The 21,503-nt window shown below is 39.7% G+C and overlaps 1 protein-coding gene across 5 annotated transcripts in view; it reads right to left on the reverse strand.

The window, feature by feature from the left end:
- The window catches only part of LOC128698717 (uncharacterized), a 300,712-nt gene extending 290,397 nt beyond the window's left edge, over positions 1 to 10,315 (reverse strand). The window contains exon 1 of one of the 5 annotated variants that reach the window (XM_070097720.1): positions 10,251 to 10,315. The gene's annotated coding sequence lies outside the window, so the exon portion shown is untranslated. Of the gene's footprint in view, positions 1 to 9,231; positions 9,795 to 9,948; positions 10,104 to 10,194 lie in introns of those variants that run through there. The other 4 variants (XM_070097721.1, XM_070097719.1, XM_070097722.1 and 1 more) reach the window with 4 other exon arrangements.
- Between the last annotated feature and the right edge of the window lie 11,188 nt (positions 10,316 to 21,503).

A 21,503-nucleotide genomic window follows, 5' to 3' on the forward strand; every position in this document is an offset into this window, starting at 1 on the left:
ATTAAATCCTCTTGTATTCATTATAACTCATGCATTTACGTTTACAGTCAACTATGTGACTGTATGTGTAAAACCACTCAACTGCCATTGCCTATTAATCTTAAGTCTGCCCAAATTGCTCTGCTATATTAAGGGGTTTTCTGCATGCACACCTAAATATCATTCACCTTTGTACAAACATTGTACCATGTTGATATAAAGTATCTTATCTTATAGAGCACCAGGGATAATGGGAAGCACTCAGGTATCCTCCATGGAAGGAGAGGACAAGCACAAATCCTTGGAACAAGGCCTCTTAACCAGCATCAAGGAGCCTCAAGAAAACAGAACCTATACAAAGGTGGATCATATTTCTGTTCACATGTAGTGAACTTTCTCAAGTGAATCTGAAAATCAGTAACGTGCTCAAATACATAATTGGGGAGGAGGGTAGTACATAAGATTAAGGTGGAAGAGTGGCTGGTGCATTTAAGCAAAGAAGTGCCTGTTGGGCCTACTCCAGTGCTCCACTACCCAGGAATGGTGACATTAACATTTACTGGCAAGGGAGCAAGGAGCAAGGAACCTAATTACTGTTATCATCATACAGTGGTACCTCGGGATACAAACAGCTCAAAACTTGAACAAATTATGTAAGTGTATTTATGTAAGCGCTTTCATAAGTGTATTTTTGGGGGTCTGAAACAGATTAATCTAATTTACATTAATCCTTATGGGAACAAATTCGTTCAGTATCGGCAATCAAACAACCTTCTGGAACAAATTAAGTTCATATACCGAGGTACCACTGTATTACACACACAGTAACACCTTCACTTAACGGACCATAATTTAACGAATTTTAGATTTAACCCTTTCAGGGTCCGTCCCGTAGATCTACGGCTGGTCGGTGAGTGTCCAAACCGTAGATCTACGCCAAAATTCTAGCGCCGTCAAATTTAGTGCAAAAGCGCTCATAGGCCTACATATGAGAGAATGGGTCTGCGCCGTGGGTGTGCGCCGTAAACAAAAAATCTAGGCGCCTGCATAGCATTGTGGGAACGCCGGCTCAGTCACCCTTGTTCACCATGCCTCGTCGCAAGTCAGCTCTCACTCCCCGGAAAATTGGGACTCTCCTCTTCCTGTCTGATAGTTCTGACACAGATGGAAGTGGAAATGAAGACGAATTCTACGGCTTTGATAAGTTAGTGACCGAAAATAATGACCAGGATATCGATAATAGTGCAGAAAACCCCGACGATCCTCGACCTTCTACCTCTGGTGTGGGCACTCGTGACTCACCGTCGGGTGTTCCTAAACGTAAGAGAAAACTAATATTTTCCCGTGGCCTGGCCTCTGACTTCAGTAATGACGATGATTCTGACGTGGATTGTGATTTTATTGCGCTCGACGATCATTCGAGTAGTGATAGTGAGGAAACATATTCACCAGTGAAGCGTCGGTATGTCCGCCGCCGCATGCGCTCGGGTAGTGTACCCTATGCTGTGCCCAGGGGACGGAGTACATCCTGGAGTACATCCCGGAGTACATCCCGTGGCCCTACACCCGTTTTAGGTAGTGATAGTGAGGATGATGTGGCTACACTTGGCATGGATGGGCCACAGACATCAGTGGATGGTGTTAGTGGGGCTGGTGGTGGTAGTGGCACCGCCATGCGTGACTCGCTGTGCCACGCGGGAACCCACACTGCTGACTCGTCAGTTCAAGGACAAAGCGGAGCGTCACCCACCAGCCCGCCACAACCACCCGTACAACCAGCCTATGATGTCCAGTATCCACCAGCAAACCGTATCTGGGATTGGCAGCAAAATCCCAATTTTGTTCCCAGCCCTCACCACTTTGATGACTCGCAAAGTGGAATTCTACCTACCTGTCCCCTTGGAACCACGGCCAATGAACTGGAATTCTTTGAATTATTCTTTGACCAGCCATTGATGGAAATTATTGTCAGGGAAAGTAATAAGTATTTTCAGTACACCATGGCAAATACGATCTTATCACCACAGTCAAGACTACACAGGTGGAAAGAGACGACTGTTGCAGAAATGTATTTGCTTTTTGCAACAATAATGCTTATGCCTCACGTCTATAAGCATAATATAAAAGCATACTGGTCCACAGATCGGCTAATTTGTACCCCATCCTTCAGTGAAATAATACCAGTGAACAGGTTTATCTTACTGTTACGTATGTTGCACTTCTCTGACAAAACCAGGCCTGACAGAAGTGACAGGTTATACAAGATTAGAAATGTTTTCATGTATCTCAAACAAAAGTTCAGGATATACTTTTATCCATTCAAGAATCTTGTAATTGACGAGTCTTTGATTTTGTTCAAAGGTAGACTGTCATTCAAGCAGTATATACCGAGCAAGAGGAACCGCTTTGGTATAAAATTGTTTGTACTCTGTGATTGTGACAGTGGCCTGGTGTTGGATATTGTTGTATACACGGGTAGTAAAACATTGAAAGATACCAAGATGTTATTGGGTATATCAGGTGACGTAGCGAGAAACATGATGGCACCTTATCTTGGTAAGGGCCATACATTATATACCGATAACTGGTACACAAGCCCATTACTCAGTGATTTCATGCGAGTGAACAAGACAGATGTGTGTGGCACAGTGCGTTCTAATCGTAAACATATGCCCAGGCTCAACACAGGTGTTCGTGGTGATGACGTGCAGGTGTTTACTGCCAATGACATCATGGCATTACGGTGGCATGACAAACGAGATGTCACATCGTTGACAACCATTCACCGTAATGAAATGCAAGACAGTGGCAAAGTTGATCGAGTGACCAATGAACGTATTCGAAAACCAGTGACAGTGATTGATTATACACAAAACATGCGCTTGGTTGACAAGTGTGACATGCAGATTGGTTTTGTTGACTGTGTTCGTAAGAGTTACAAGTGGTACATGAAACTTTTCTTCCATCTCATGGACATTTCAATGCTGAATGCATATAATATGTACCAAATAAAGACTGGTAACAGACCACCGTATGGTGAATTTTGTTTGTCTGTTGTCAGACAACTCATAATGAAGTACCAGGCAACAACACCTGCAATACAACATGGTCCTCGAATTCATCACAATATACCCAAGCGTTTGAGGAAAGAAGGTGATCATTTCATAATACAGCTTCCTTCAACTCAAAAGAAATTTGCTCAGAAGAGATGCATTGTCTGTGCACAAACAAAACGACGGCAACAAAGACGCAAAGACACTCGGTTTATGTGTGAGGAATGTAAGGTGCCTCTGTGCATGGTGCCTTGTTTCAAGGAGTTCCACAAGCTCCAGCAGTTCTAAAACCATGTCCAGTGATTGTAAATATGTAAATATATGATAGAACATTAGTATTATACAATATTTGTGCATGTTTATTGTAATAAACAACAGTGGTAAACAATAATATGATAATAACTTTAGTGCGGTTATTGTGTTCAATACAGTGAGTATATATATATCAATTATATACAGTATTGGTCTCTCAGGCCCCAAATGTTAGTAGGAATAGAAAAAAATTGGAAAAGAAAAGAAAAAACAACTAAAACAACAAAATAATATAATACGCATATGTGGAATTCGTCGATGTTGCCGCCACCACATCATTTTCTACAAACTTCTTGGCACTGTATCTCGGTAAGTACTGATTAGATTCTAATTTTTTTTGTTTTATTACCTTCACAAAAATATGCTCTTTAATTCTGTAAGAAAAAATAATTTTTTTTTTTTTCAAAATTTCTTGGACACTGGTGCGTGACTTCAGATTTTGGCCTTGGACCCTGAAAGGGTTAAAGAACAAAACACATGATTGGAAAACATTTTGAAGCAACGAACAAAGTTATGGTCTGCTGGGTAAATTTATTTCTTCTTTAACCCTTAAACTGTCCAAACAGATCTACGTTCACATGCGTAGTTCTCCAAAAGTAGATCTATGTTTTTTTACATATTTTCAAATATAACAAAAAAAAAATGTGGATCAAAGTTTTTTTTAGACGTTTTCAAATGTAAGAAAAAAAAAAGGTCATTTTTTTACATACTTTCAAATGTTGAAAAAACGTAGATCTACGTTTGGACAGTTTAAGGGTTAACAGATTGCCCATCAAATCAAAATTTTTATTTTTATGGACAATTCTGAAATTATCAGTTAACCCTTTCACTGTTGGTCCCGTAATACAGTGGACCCCCGCATAACGATTACCTCCAAATGTGACCAATTATGTAAGTGTATTTATGTAAGTGCATTTGTACGTGTATGTTTCGGGGTCTGAAATAGACTAATCTACTTCACAATATTTCTTATGGGAACAAATTCGGTCAGTACTGGCACCTGAACATACTTCTGGAGTGAAAAAATATCGTTAACCGGGGGTCCATTGTATTATGACTTTGAAGCCAGTGTCGGTCCCATAATACTACGCCAAAATTCTAACGACTTCGAATCTTGCGGGAGATAGCTGGTAGGCTTACATATCAGATACTCCCCAGATAGGGAGCCAGAGAATGGGTCTGTGGTCAGCTCAGACCCCCACAATGCATAATGAAAAAAAAAACTGAACGTGTTTTTGTTTTAAAACAGCAACTTTGCAGTGTATTTTTGCTTGGTATTTATGGCTGTATTCTCATTTTATTGGTCTCATTTGATAGAATGGAAGATGTACAGTGGACCCCCGCTTTACGATATTATTTCATTCCAGAAGTATGTTCAGGTGCCAGTACTGACCGAATTTGTTCCCATAAGGAATACTGTGAATTAGATTAGTCCATTTCAGACCCCCAAACATACACATACAAACACACTTACATAAATACACTTACATAATTGGTCGCATTGGGAGCTGATCATAAACCGGGGGTCCACTGTATTACAGAAATGAAGATGATATAATACAGTAGTCTGCATAACAGTTAATCTTCTATTTTTTTGTGCGAGTACAAATTCACAATGGAAAGCAGGCATAATATAAGAGGGGCCTGGAGATGTGACTAATGAACAGAGAAAATTTTATTTTAGTGCTAGGAATGTTTGCACTGTTAATTCTAGACCCTATTTTGTAACTGGCCTTGCTTAAATTTTGTATGATATTGGCCAAATTACCAATTTCTGATCACTTTACTGGGTAGTTGAAATAGGTAAAGAGGCAGTTTCTTGTACTCAAATGATAGAACAAAAGGAGTGCTAGCAAAACAGCTATGAATATAGTCGACTGGAATAATGGATCTGGCCCAAAATAGGGCTCAAAGTGAGCAAAATCGCTGATGCATAAATATCGCAGAGACCGCTAAATTTGCGAGAGCGTAATTCCCTAAGCTCCTTTAAGGCATTTTTAATTAATTTAATTATGTCTGGTTTATGTCAAAAACCAGGTTATGTCATGGCTCTTGGAACCAATGATGTAGGGCGGGGTATAACTGTACTTTTAAACTTTAAATAAGGAGGGGGGGGGTTGCCTGGAACCTAAATGAGTACTAATTCTGATAGATAATTTTTCCTGAGTGACAGTAGATTTAAAATGATGACAAACACTGTAAAACTAGAGTGAATAACTCACTAAACTTTAAAGAACACTAAAAGCACATTTTAGTCATAATTTTAAATAACAAACACAATTAAAAAAATTATGACATAGGTGACATTGCTGTGTGATGTAGTGTTGGACATAACAACATTAGCTGAACTGAAATTTACCCTAGAAAAGTGGTGTAAAGGTGAACTTGATTTTGGCCAAAATGATGTAAAGAGGGGTATGACTGTATTTTCCATACACACTTTCTACTGTGCATGGTACATCTATAGGACGCTCAATACGAATACAGTGGACCCCCGACTTACGAACAGCTCCCAACTTGAACAATTATGTAAGTGTAATTTTGCAAGTGCTTTTGTAAGTGTATTTTTGGGGGTCTGAAACTGACTAATCTAATTTACAATATTCCTTATGGGAGCAAATTCGTTCAGTAATGACACCTGAACAGCCTTCTGGAACGAATTAATATCTTAAGTCGGGGATCCACTGTAGTTAAAAAGCACCTATTAAATCATTATTAAACCTCTTATAAATGTTATATCCACTGACTGACTGTAAATTCTCATTCTTTTATATCAATACCCCAATTCAACCGCTCTATAATATGCAGGTCATTGAATCAATGTAATTTCAATGCAATTTACTTGTAATTGACCAATTCTCAATCTGTAACCTGTCCAGATATAAGTAGGTTAGGTTAGGTTTGGTTAAGTTGGGCTACATTATTAAATTTATCAAAATAAAGCTTCTTTCCTACCTGTCAAAAATACAACCGTTTCTGTTGCAAACCCCCATTAGTAAAAATGAATTTACATAACTAATATTTTTATTTTGCCTATTATCACTTAAATAAAAAATTTCCACAAATAACTATTTTTCCTGTAGACAGGACAGCATGGATGTTATTTATAGCATAAATGATTAACAGATTTCTGTTCCAGGAAAAAAGTAAACAACTACAGGTGCTCCTCGACTTACAATGGGGTTACGTTCTGACAAACCCATCGTAAGTTGAAAATATCTTAAGTTGAATATGAATATACATGTATATGATAATAAATACAGCCTCTCCTCACTTAACAACGGAGTTCCGTTCCTAAGACTACATTGGTAAACGAATTCGCCGCTAAGTGAGGAGCATACTGTAATGGTAGTGGGTTTGTGTCAACCATCTTTGATATTGTTTTAATGTCACCTTTGCACCATTTATAACACTTCTGGTATATTTTTGAATATTTATACAGTAGTGCACTGTATATTGTAATAAACAGAACAGAGGAAATCAGTTTAATATAAATTATTTAGGTATGAATACTGGTCATAGATCCCATCGTAAGTCTGAGTCATCAGTAAAGGAGTACGTCACTAAGTGAGGAGAGGCTGCAAATAAATAAATAAATAACTATCAGTGAATGTGTAAATAAACAAATAATTACTATAACTAATTATACCAGTATTGAAAAGTAAATGAATGAATACAAGTTACAGATTTGCTACCTTCATGTTGCGTAATTATCATTAGTGTTATTTCCAAAGTACAGTAGTGCCCTGGATTTCGTACAGCTCCCAACTCGAATAATTATGTAAGTGTATTTTTGTAAGTGCTTTTGTAAGTGTATTTTTGGGGGTCTGAAATGGACTAATCTAATTTACATTCGTCCTTATGGGAACAAATTCGTTCAGAAACAGCACTCGAACAGCCTTCTGGAACGAAATGGACTAATCTAATTTACATTCGTCCTTATGGGAATAAATTCGTTCAGAAACAGCACTCAAACAGCCTTCTGGAATGAATTATTGATGAAATCCGAGGTACCACTGTACGTGTAATTCCTTTTGCACCATCATAAAGTTGAAATATCGCAAGTTGAACCATCAAAAGTCGAGGAGCACCTGTATTTCCATGCACACTGCTTCTGTTTGCATAGCAGAAAGTAGGTAATATACTGTACATAGCTGACAGTTGTGGGTTGAAATATAAGAGAGAATTAAAGGATCTTAATGGAAACAGGCCAGAAATAAGATTGACACGCTATGCATCCTATGGGCATTCAGATTATAGTATGTGAATTACAGTAATTTTAAAATATTTTTTTTTGTATATTTTATTAGTATTTGTTATGTAGAAGTTTTGTTTAGATTATTAACCTGGAGGGTTAACAATCCAGTAAAGCAATGTCACCACTGGGGGACCTTTAATCCTCTCACCCAGGATACAATTCACGCAATTTCTCTAACCAGGTACCTACGATACTTATATTTGCCCCTGTTCACCTAGCAGTAAATATTTATGGTACTTACTGCTAGGTGAACAGGGGCAGCCTGCCCATAATGCTCTGCATACAAGGGGCTTTTGGCATGTACACTTAACCACTGTATTTCTTTGTACATCTATGTATCATGTCCAAATTAATAATAAACAAATAAATAAAAAAATAAATAAATGACCAATGCTCCCACTCCTTCAGGGACCAAACCCCAATACCTTAATGTGTGAACTTAGGCCATTATCATTTGAGCCATGAGCAGCATGGGCTCACACACACTGAGGGATCAGGTTTGGTCCCTGGATGAGTGAAAACATTCTGCATACATCCTTACTCCTGCTCACTCAGCAGTAAGTTTATTCAGGTATACACAAATACAGTTACATAGAATTATCATACATAGCAGCATATGTGTAGAGAACCTAGGATAACCCAAAAAAGTCAGACAGAGTGACTTATTTCCATTGGGGATTTGTTCAGATTTTTAACCTGGGGAGGGTTAGCCACCCAGGATAACCCAAGAAAGTTAGTGCATCACTGAGGACTGTCTGTCTCATTTTCACTGAGGTCCTTCAATTTTGTCCCCCAGGATGCAACCCACAACAGTCAACTAACACCCAGTTACCTTCATACTGCTAGGTAAACAGGGACAGCAGGTGTAAGGAAACAAGCCCAGTGTTTCCGCCCGTGCAAGGGGCCAAACCAAGGACACTGTATGAGGCAAGTGTGTTGCCAATGGAGTCAACTGTTGTGGGTCTCATCTTGGGGAAGATTTAAAGACCCCAATGGAAATTAGCCAGTCTCATGACAGTGAGTTTGTTGGGTTATCCTGAGTAATCTGAATAAAACCTACTTGGTGTATATCACTTAGAAAACTCATAATCTGAATAGCATGAAACATAACTGAATATTCTGATCCCCCAAACTGGGATCTTTCCCAGCACATACACAGAACAGGTTGGCTAATGTAGTTAGTAATTGTATTTAGGCACTGGTACATATAAGTACAATTATCAGTGTAAATTATCTAGGATAACCTAAAAAAAAATCAGATAAATTACTTATTTCCATTAGAGTCCTTGTAATATCTTATTTAAACTTTAAAAGTTAAAATGGGTAAGTAACTCAACTGTGAGAAAACAGCTACAATAAAAGGAGATAAACTACGAATAAAGTAAAATGAGATATTTACATTAACATTAGAGAGGATCAGCTTACAATAATAGGTAGACTAATATCTGATATAACCTAATGATCACATGAGGGTCATTAAGGCTGCATGTAACCTGTTCAATACTAAACAAGAATACATTAATACCTAAAATAAAGATTACGTAAATAAGTAGGTAAGTTATTATTCAGGTACAGGTACATATAAATACAGTTACATAAATTATCATACATAGCAGCAAGTGTAGTTACCTAGGATAACCCAAAAAGCTTAAGTGACTTATTTCCATTGGGGTCCTTGTAAATTCTCAAAATATTGATTAAAACATTCTTGACTTATGGTGAACATGTGACCTGAGGCCTGTTGTTGGACGTCTTAATAATTGCATGATTTAAAATAAAACATATAAAAAATATATTAAAAATAAAATGCATAAAATAACAAGTTACAATAACGTACGTAATTTGAATAAAATTGAAGCACAGCTTTTTAAAATTATAAATCTCCTTAATGTTATTACACAAGCTTATTATTTTTTCAATTTTATTATTATTATTATTAAAGATTAGCCGGTATTCTCCCGGCCCGGGCCTTGTCCAAGTGGTGGCCCGGCCTTGGCTCCCTCTTTAGAGAGTGTCTGAGACCTAAGTCTCCCATGGGAAGAGGCACAAGTACCTCCTCATCTTTGGGACCAACTGTCCCCAGGCCTAGCCACAAGCTAGGCCTCTCTGGTCTGCCATCCCCGCCCCAAGGAGGTTAATGGGAATGACAGTCTTATGAGCTAAAGGCTCGGGCTCAGGCACCTACCCTACCCTAGAAGGGTTAGGCATGGTGTCGATCATTTTTTGAAGTCCTGAATTATTATTATTATAATAAAAAAAGAAGCGCTAAGCCACAAGGACTATACAGCTTCAAGTCCTGAAAACCATTACAAATTATAGACGCATTTGTAATTTCAAATAACTTACCGCCGTATGCAAGGAATATCCTATGTAAACTTATTTCCCCTTCAACACCTATGACTCCGGTAAAAAATTAATCAATTATCATCATTTATAAAGGAATTTACTCTGAACTGCACTCTAATGGATTTTTTCCTTGGAAATATTCACACGTTTTAAAGGAGTCCTGACACGAAGATAAACCTATGTAAACTTAAACCTGAGCAAGACTACCTATCTATAACACGATACCATCACTAACACATTCCTTACCACAAACCCGTATGTAATATGAGTCCCAGAGCTGTAAAATGCAGGAAATTACTTAAAATTCTAAAATGTTGGAGGTGTGTTGTGAGGCGCGGGTTGTTACTTCCTGCTTGTGTACTTGACTTCTCTCTTATTATATACATTATTTTCTACCTGTATCTTATTTACGTACTTATCAATTTACAGAAATGTAAATTATTATATTTTATTTAGGAAAATTACTTTTTTTCATTGTTTTCTATATAATATATTTATTAATTTATATATGCTTGCCCCAGTTCATTATTTGAAATCTATTAACTTTTTAAGGAGATTTGTGATTTGTTTTCTTTATAATTTAACTAATATATATAAGTTTATATTCTTAATATCTGGATTATATTCATAAATGAAAGTGAACATGTAACCTTATTAACCCTAATAAGTAAATTTATTTATGCGTAAGTAAACGTTTATAAATACGAGTATTATACATAAATACATTTTAATTAGTGCAGTATATAAAATGTAGTTTATGTATAATAAAATACTATTAACCACAAAGGAAGCCCCTAACATACGGAGAATGTGCGTAAGTGTTAAATATGTGTGATAAATGGTTTAGAAAACCGGTAAGTTGAAGAATTGAGACACTTATGCAATATATGGGATTTTTTATTGAAGAAACGTTTCGCCACACAATGGCTTCATCAGTCCAATACAAAGTAGAAATGGGTAAGGAAAGAAGTTTGAGGTATCAGTCCCTCAACCTGGAATCGATGTGTTCAGTCCTTCACTCTAGTGGGAAGTACAGCATAAGCAGGAGGCGGCGGGATCACAGTGGGACCTGCCACTAGTGAAAGTGGGCCGTCGTCCAAATTATTATTATTATTATAATCAAAAAGAAGCGCTAAGCCACAAGGGCTATACAGCATCGTCGTCGTCCAAAGGTTGGACAAGCTTTGAAGTCTTTGTACCAAGATGCCATGATGTTGCAGGGTCTGACAGATGTGCTGAATAAAGAATCTGCTGGTATCTGCTGGCATGGGAAATCTGGAAAAACAGATGGGACATGCAACTATGACCACCCTAGAAAATGCCATGCCCATATGAAAACAGGAAAATGCAAACTCCCTTCCTGTAAGCTTTTTCACCCTGAAATGTGTACCTCTTCAGTACAGGAAAGACTGTGCTATAACTTAAATTGCCAGGCATACCATCTAAAGGGGACAAAAAGATACAAAACATCCAGGCCAGGGGAAAACCTGGGTAGCCACAGCCACTCAAGAGGGAGAGGTTTTTTAGTGCCAGGAAGGAAAAAAAACTGGCAGGAAATGGCAGAAATCGTACACCAAATCCAGTCATTCCTGGAGTGGAACCACAGTCGATGGCCTCCACTCCAAACCAACAGATACAGATACTAATGCCGGAAAAAAAATCCCCCCCCAGTACCAACAATACCACCAGTCCGATAACATTCTTCTTTGCAAATATACAGGGTCTAAAGCCAGCTACAAACAACAAAATACCTTTCATCCGTGGACTGCTTGCAGAGGCAAAGGCAATGTTCGCGGCTTTCACTGAGACCCACATAAAGGATCACTTGGACAACGAAGTATGGATCCCAGGTTACAACCTATACAGATGTGACAGAGTGAACAGGCAAAAGGGGGGGGTTGGCCTGTACATTGCAGAGTCACTTGTTTGCACAGAACTGCTTAATGCCTCAAATGACGTAGTGGAAGTTTTAGCAGTAAAGGTCGAGAACCAAAACCTAGTCATTGTGGTAGTCTACAAGCCTCCGGATGCAACATCCCAGCAATTCCAGGAACAGCTGTTAAAAATTGACCACTGTCTGGAAAATCTTCCAGCTCCTGCACCCAACATCTTGCTCCTGGGGGATTTCAACTTAAGGCACCTAAAATGGAGGAATATAGCAAATAATATTGTTGCAGAAAAAACACCAGGAGGCAGCTCTGATGAAAACTCACACTCACACGAGCTTTTAAATCTCTGCACAAAATTCAATTTAAACCAGCAAATAATAGAGCCTACAAGACTGGAGAATACACTAGACCTCATCTTCACTAACAATGATGATCTGATAAGAAATGTCACCATATCAAAAACAATATACTCAGATCACAACATAATTGAGGTTCAGACATGTATGCATGGAGCCCCAGACCGACAAAATGAGACTAGTCATGAGGGAGCATTCACCAAATTCAACTTCAATAACAAAAACATAAAGTGGGACCAAGTAAACCAAGTCCTAACCGATATAAGCTGGGAAGATATACTAAGCAACACAGACCCAAACTTATGCCTAGAACAGATTAACTCGGTGGCACTCGATGTATGCACAAGGCTTATTCCTCTAAGAAAAAGGAGGAGTAGATGTAAAATAGAAAGAGACAGGCGCTCCCTTTACAGGCGACGGAAAAGAATAACAGAGCGGCTAAAAGAGGTCAATATATCTGAAATGCGCAGGGAGACACTGGTCAGAGAAATAGCAAGCATCGAACTTAAGCTAAAAGAATCCTTTAGGAGTCAGGAATCGCGGGAAGAACTAAAAGCCATAAATGAAATCGAAAGAAACCCAAAGTATTTCTTCTCCTATGCCAAATCAAAATCGAGAACAACGTCCAGTATTGGGCCCCTACTTAAACAAGATGGGTCCTACACAGATGACAGCAAGGAAATGAGTGAGCTACTCAAGTCCCAATATGACTCAGTTTTTAGCAAGCCGCTAACCAGACTGAGAGTCGAAGACCAAAATGAATTTTTTATGAGAGAGCCACAAAATTTGACTAACACAAGCCTATCCGATGTTATCCTGACGCCAAATGACTTCGAACAGGCGATAAATGACATGCCCATGCACTCTGCCCCAGGGCCAGACTCATGGAACTCTGTGTTCATCAAGAACTGCAAGAAGCCCCTATCACGAGCCTTTTCCATCCTATGGAGAGGGAGCATGGACACGGGGGTCGTCCCTCAGTTACTAAAAACAACAGACATAGCCCCACTCCACAAAGGGGGCAGTAAAGCAACAGCAAAGAACTACAGACCAATAGCACTAACATCCCATATCATAAAAATCTTTGAAAGGGTCCTAAGAAGCAAGATCACCACCCATCTAGAAACCCATCAGTTACACAACCCAGGGCAACATGGGTTTAGAACAGGTCGCTCCTGTCTGTCTCAACTACTGGATCACTACGACAAGGTCCTAAATGCACTAGAAGACAAAAAGAATGCAGATGTAATATATACAGACTTTGCAAAAGCCTTCGACAAGTGTGACCATGGCGTAATAGCGCACAAAATGCGCGCTAAAGGAATAACAGGAAAAGTCGGTCGATGGATCTATAATTTCCTCACTAACAGAACACAGAGAGTAGTCGTCAACAGAGTAAAGTCCGAGGCAGCTACGGTGAAAAGCTCTGTCCCACAAGGCACAGTACTAGCTCCCATCTTGTTCCTCATCCTCATATCCGACATAGACAAGGATGTCAGCCACAGCACCGTGTCTTCCTTTGCAGATGACACCCGAATCTGCATGACAGTGTCTTCCATTGCAGACACTGCAAGGCTCCAGGCGGACATCAACCAAATCTTTCAGTGGGCTGCAGAAAACAATATGAAGTTCAACGATGAGAAATTTCAATTACTCAGATATGGTAAACATGAGGAAATTAAATCTTCATCAGAGTACAAAACAAATTCTGGCCACAAAATAGAGCGAAACACCAACGTCAAAGACCTAGGAGTGATTATGTCGGAGGATCTCACCTTCAAGGACCATAACATTGTATCAATCGCATCTGCTAGAAAAATGACAGGATGGATAATGAGAACCTTCAAAACTAGGGAGGCCAAGCCCATGATGACACTCTTCAGGTCACTTGTTCTATCTAGGCTGGAATATTGCTGCACTCTAACAGCACCTTTCAAGGCAGGTGAAATTGCCGACCTAGAAAATGTACAGAGAACTTTCACGGCGCGCATAACGGAGATAAAACACCTCAATTACTGGGAGCGCTTGAGGTTTCTAAACCTGTATTCCCTGGAACGCAGGAGGGAGAGATACATGATTATATACACCTGGAAAATCCTAGAGGGACTAGTACCAAACTTGCACACGAAAATCACTCACTACGAAAGCAAAAGACTTGGCAGACGATGCACCATCCCCCCAATGAAAAGCAGGGGTGTCACTAGCACGTTAAGAGACCATACAATAAGTGTCAGGGGCCCGAGACTGTTCAACTGCCTCCCAGCACACATAAGGGGGATTACCAACAGACCCCTGGCAGTCTTCAAGCTGGCACTGGACAAGCACCTAAAGACAGTTCCTGATCAGCCGGGCTGTGGCTCGTACGTTGGTTTGCGTGCAGCCAGCAGCAACAGCCTGGTTGATCAGGCGCTGATCCACCAGGAGGCCTGGTCACAGACCGGGCCGCGGGGGCGTTGACCCCCGAAACTCTCTCCAGGTAAACTCCAGGTAAACTCCATGTGTTGTAAAATACACTTCTGAATCGCACATAGGAGAGAGAGAGAGGAGCTTACGACGACGTTTCGGTCCGACTTGGACCATTTACAAAGTCACACTAACAGAAAGGAGGTTAGGTAAGGTTCGTCAGGAAACGCGAGTCTAAGTCTGATGATGACCCGCCATTATATTGCCAGCTTTTGGTCATCTGACCAAGGCCTTCCGCTGGCTTACCGGTCCACCCCTTTAAAAATTATGGTAATAGTTATAACCATTTTTTATGACTATAACAGAAAGTAGAGAAGGGAGCAGTATATATAGGCCAGCAAACAAGGACGGGGCAAGAGAGGTAGTAGGAAAGTTAGTAGAGATCTTATTCGCCTTTGTGTGGACTCTTAATTCATTTTCCTTTCAAGGTATATATTATTCTCAAACCTTCGGTGTCGTGAAAATAAATGGTATAAAATACCGACACAATGAGGAAATTAAATCTTCATCAGAGTACAAAACAAATTCTGGCCACAAAATAGAGCGAAACACCAACGTCAAAGACCTGGGAGTGATCATGTCGGAGGATCTCACCTTCAAGGACCATAACATTGTATCAATCGCATCTGCTAGAAAAATGACAGGATGGATAATGAGAACTTTCAAAACTAGGGAGGCCAAGCCCATGATGACACTCTTCAGGTCACTTGTTCTATCTAGGCTGGAATATTGCTGCACACTAACAGCACCTTTCAAGGCAGGTGAAATTGCCGACCTAGAAAATGTACAGAGAACTTTCACGGTGCGCATAACGGAGATAAAACACCTCAATTACTGGGAGCGCTTGAGGTTCCTAAACCTGTATTCCCTGGAACGCAGGAGGGAGAGATACATGATTATATACACCTGGAAAATCCTAGAGGGACTAGTACCGAACTTGCACACGAAAATCACTCACTACGAAAGCAAAAGACTTGGCAGACGATGCACCATCCCCCCAATGAAAAGCAGGGGTGTCACTAGCACGTTAAGAGACCATACAATAAGTGTCAGGGGCCCGAGACTGTTCAACTGCCTCCCAGCACACATAAGGGGGATTACCAACAGACCCCTGGCAGTCTTCAAGCTGGCACTGGACAAGCACCTAAAGTCAGTTCCTGATCAGCCGGGCTGTGGCTCGTACGTTGGTTTGCGTGCAGCCAGCAGCAACAGCCTGGTTGATCAGGCTCTGATCCACCAGGAGGCCTGGTCACAGACTGGGCCGCGGGGGCGTTGACCCCCGGAACTCTCTCCAGGTAAACTCCAGGTAAATGGAAACATAAACACATATGCAGTTTAATGTGATCCTTTATTGACAACGTTTCGCCCACACAGTGGGCTTTTCAAGTTACAAACAGATCTACCTGGGGTACGAACGAACGAACGAAAGTTCAGGTAAGATCCCAAATGGGATGAGCGGGGAAGACGGGACAGACGAAGAATAGTGCTGGAGAGGAGTGTTCTTAGTTGTCGAAATAGAGCCAGGGCTTAACCCAGCAGCTAAGTCGATCGTGGGGCAGACATTGAGAACACACATAGCAGGCTCTTCTGTTGGGACTCCGGTGGGTGAGTGGGGAAGTGTGGACAGACGAAGAATATTCGGTGAGAGGAAGGTCTTGAGTTGTAGATGAAAGAGCCAGGGCTAAACTCAGCTGCGTGGCACTGAGAGGCAGTGTAGAGAGGGCATGTTGAGGACATAGAGGAGAGAGCAGACTGCAGACAGTGCTCGCTGGCTGATATGCTTCAGGCTGAGATAAAGAGCTGGTTTAGACGTCAGGTGTCGGGAGGCTCACGTTGTGTTGCGGAAGTGTGTTGTGTATTTGACTACACTTCGCTGGTGATGGAGCCACTTGTGGAAAATTGCATTTATCTGTATGTAACTCATTATGTACATAGCAGTAAATGAACAAAGATAATTATTATTTATCAATTAGACAAGTAGGAATTTGGGACACCTAGGTCGCAAAAAATATCCCCCTTCGATACCTACCACTGTCATATCCACAAGTTGCTCTGGACCTATTAATTAAATGAAATATACATCACCAGGAATGCTGGTAAATATATAAATTTGTGGACTGTATATTAAAAATAATGATTATAGATACACATATACATAACAGAAGGAGAATATCTTAAAAATCACTCACCAATTTAACTGGAGATTAAGTTGCATCATACTCAGAAAACCCCCCTGTCTACATTTATGATAATAATACTGGCCAGAACTATAAACATAATATAGACATGACTTAGCTGGGGTTCCTGGAGCTGTCTTGTCCAGTCGCCTGATATCTCAAGTTATGCAGGAATGCACATCCAACAATTTCGCCTCCTATTTGAGAGGTGTCAGCCCAATTTTAACCTCTAGAGCACGAAAAATTCTTCCCATTACACTAACGTTCTGTTCAATTCAAATTAACAATGGTGACTGTCCTTCTGTGCAGACGCAGGCTTTCCGTTTTCTATGACAAATATTATTAAATGCAGTATGGCCATCTATTTACATATAACTACTGTATTTCTGGAAAATATATACAGTATTTTTCACACTGCGGCCAGGCGGAGTTCGTTGCTAAACGACTCAAATTGGTCATTTGGCAATGGTGGAGGACCTGGGTACATATAGGATCTGGCATCCACACGGCGACATATTACACAAGATTTAATCACCCTTTTTACACTTTGCCGTCCTTGTGGAATCCAGAAAGTTTCCCTAATACAATTTAAGGTATCTTGTACCCCACCATGCATTACATTTTTATGGGCATTTAGAACAATTAAATTTGTTAGATGATGAATTTTGGGCAGTAAGATAGGGTGTTTAGCATAATCACCCAATTCAACATTTTGTAACCTACCTCTGCACCTAATTACATTGTTCTCTAAATACAGCCCCAAATTCTCTATTATGGAACCTTTCACAATTTTTCTTTCCATCATCAATTTAATCTCATTTCCATAGATTTCCTCCTGTACCCTCTTTTTCCAAAATTCAAGAGGATGTGAAAACTTATATGAAATATTCATCTTGTTTAGAAATTTAAACACCAACTTAGTTACATTGATTAGTTTGGGTAAAGAAGAATACCTATTTATATCAATGGCTAAGGAAGGACAAACAATTGGAGCAGTGGTCACAGTAATTTCAACAGGAGTAATATACGCCTTTTGTACAGGCCAATTAGCTTTATTTACCAACCAGCTCGGTCCTTTAAACCATGATACAGCATTTACAAATTTAGCATAAGGTAAACCTCGAGACAAGAAATCAGCTGGATTCTCCTCACCTGGTATATGATTAAATGTTAACATATGCTGACCCAAACTATTATACTTCTCTTGCATCTGATTAATTTCAGCGACTCTGTTTTGTACATACACAATTTTACTGTTTCCATTACGAATCCATTGTAAGGATACCTCATTATCAGACCAAATTACAGTGTCGCTAATGTTTATCTCCTGCAACTTATTTCTTATATAATTAGCTAATTTGACACCTACATAAATGGCTGTTAATTCCAACAGAGGCAAGGTACGTGATTTAATTGGAGACACTTTAGCCTTAGACATAACAAGAGAAATAACATTATTACATTGAAGGTAAGCAACTGCTCCATATGCCAATTTTGAAGCATCACAAAAAATGTGGAGTACATTTTCCCCATTTGGATTGGCCACCTGGCGTGGGAACTCCAACATTGGAATTTTCTCATAATCACCAATTAATTCATCCCACCTGTTAATGAATTCCTCAGGTAGAATTTCATCCCAAGCACATTTACGTTTCCATGCTTCCTGAATTAATAATTTCCCACTTATAGTAAGGGGTGACACTAAACCTAGTGGATCAAAACATTTGGAAACTTCAGCAAGCAAGACTCTCTTAGTTAATTTATTGGGCATACTGTAATTATTAGGTTTTAACATTAACAAATCTCTCTCAGTATCCCAAGTTAATCCCAATACATTATTACATTTTGGGACTTCATCTCCAGGGTAATCTTTACTTATTTTGTCCTTTAATTTGGACGAATTACTATTCCATTCCCTCAGAGGCATTATTGCACTTTTCATTATTTTATTAGTCTCTCCATAAGCCATTAACAGTTCCTCTTCAGTTGACGTCACACCCAGGAAATTGTCCACATAAAATTGTTTGCTCATTACTTTACTCAATGGACTTTCCATACGTTTAAGGTGTGCATTTATCATCGCTTGAAGTAGGAACGGACTGGATGTAGCACCAAATAATACGCTCCTAAAGCAAAAGGTTTTCAGAGGGCTAAGTGGGTCAATAGGATTCTCAGGCCATAAGAAGTGGGTACAATCCCGGTCAGCCTCTTGTAAACCTACTCTTAGGAAAGCTTTACTTATGTCAGCCGTAAAGGCATAATGCTTCACTCTGAAATTTAATAAGATATCTCCTAATTTTTCCGTCAACGACGGACCTGTCATCAAACAGTCATTTAAACTAGGTACATTTTTGTTACTCCTGGCACTACAATTAAACACAATTCTCAGAGGAGTGGTCTTAGAATCCTTCTTCACTCCGTGTTGTGGCAAATAGTGACCATATATTTTGGCTTGCTCAGGAGGTACCTCTTCTATAAATTTATTAATTAATTGCTCAGCAATTATATCATTATAGGCAGTTAACAATTCTGGTGTCTTACTCAGTTCGCGGAGCTGAGCCTTTAATTGTCCATATGCCATTTTGTAATTAGTGGGCAATTCTGGATGGTTCAGTCTCCACGGAAATCGTACCCAGTATTGTCCAGATTCAAATTTTACATCTCTCAGGTATTGCTCCTGAGTAAAAGAATCGTCTGGACTTTCTTCATTTACATTTATTCTAATGCTGTCTAATTCCCACAATTTATGCACTGGCTCAACACCATCCTCTATGCAAGAATTATACTGGGGTATGATTTCATGAGTAAGACACACAGTTATGGTATTTGTAGTTTCCTCTAGTCATGAATTATTATTACGAGGAATCCTACCATACATTACATGGCCTCCTGCAGTTTTCAAAAGGATGACACCACATTTCTTTACCATACCCTTTACAAAGGAGGCATAATAGTCACTACCTATCAAAATATTTACTGAGCCTACAGAATCATCACTTACACCAGAAGGTGCTAAATTTACATTATGTGAAAGTGTTTCTGTAGCTTTACTAAGCCCTACTGTAGATATTTTCTCTGGAAGTCTATCTACAATTACTGCATTAACACGTTTTTTCTCATTGCCCAACCTGACAGTTACATAAACAGTGTCATACAATTGAGCCCTTTTATCCGAGAGAAAACCAGATAATTTTAAAGTTGTGGGATCTCCCATCTGTACTTTCATACCATCAAGACATTTACGTTTTATGAAAGTACGCTAGGATCCCTGGTCCAATAATCCATTTACATTTTTTGATTTATGCCTTTTATCATCAATTTTTACCTGTAACACAGGTAAGGCTACTTCAGCAAAACCATCATTATTAACATTAGCAGCAATTTTTACATTAGCTACTGTTGTGTCAGGATTGTCAACATTATCATTATTATCAACATTATCATATAGACCTTTACACAAGACTATATGGTGTCTTCCTTTGTGACATTGATAACAGAAGTTTAATTTGGCATAACAATCCTTTACATTGTGATTACCCAAACACCTGATACATCTGTCAAGTTCCTCCAATCTTTCAACTTTATCATTCCATGAATTGTATGCATTGCAATTCTTAGAAAAATGAGTACCCTTGCAGAAGAGACAATCTCTCTTTTCTTTGACTGGTTTCTTATTAACTGGGATACTCTTAGGAGGGTACTTATTCTTCTTACCTTATGGAGAATCATTATTTCTGATTCCTACCACTTGATATGCACCTATGCAACTCTTTTTAGGAAATGAATTTTGATTATTACCATTGGGATAATTTTTCCCTTTGTGAAACTTGACAGATACCTCAGAGTTATTATGTGTTGCATCTTTAAAATGAGTTAGTTGGCTGGTCTGCAACTGCACAATTAATTCTTGTATTATTATTATTATAATCAAAAAGGAAGCGCTAAGCCACAAGGGCTATACAGCGCTGCAGGGCAGGAAGGAAGCGAGGGTATCAGGTGGTAAAAGGGAGATGGATGAGTAATAGGTTACGGAGAACAGCGGGGCAGTGGATGGTGAAAGGGTAAAGGGCAGCAAGAGACTGAGCTAGAAAGGGCTGAGGGGAGTGCGAAAGGTATCATCATCAGAGTTTGTGGAGTAAATCAGTCGTTGTCAAGAAGTCAATGAGAGAGTCAGGATTAAAGGAGGGTCCATCAGCAAGAAGGGAAGGTAAAGAGAGAGTAGTAGAGTGGAGACGACGACGGAGGTAAATTCTGCGTGCTTGTTGATAGAGAGGACAGTCTAACAGAATGTGGCTAATCGATACAGGAACTTGACACTGCTCACAGAGAGGAACAGGGTGCCTCTCCATGAGATACCCATGGGTAAGACGAGTGTGGCCAATGCGAAGGCGGGAGAGAGTGGTCTCCCAACCTCGGCACTGATGACAAGAAGACGGCCAGTATCCTATGCTCGGTTTAATAGAATGAAGTTTGTTACCGAGCAGAGTTGACCAATGTTGTTGCCAACGGGTATGAAGGTGGGTAGCTATTGCAGCAAAATAGTCCAGAAATGGAACACCTCTATAGGAAATTGGTAGGTCATGCACTGCTGACCGCGCAGCAGTGTCTGCCTGTTCATTGCCCTGTACGTCGACATGACCAGGGACCCAACAAAAAACAATATCTTTATG

This window comes from Cherax quadricarinatus, chromosome 59, assembly GCF_038502225.1.
Source record: "Cherax quadricarinatus isolate ZL_2023a chromosome 59, ASM3850222v1, whole genome shotgun sequence".
NCBI classification, from domain to species: domain Eukaryota; kingdom Metazoa; phylum Arthropoda; class Malacostraca; order Decapoda; family Parastacidae; genus Cherax; species Cherax quadricarinatus.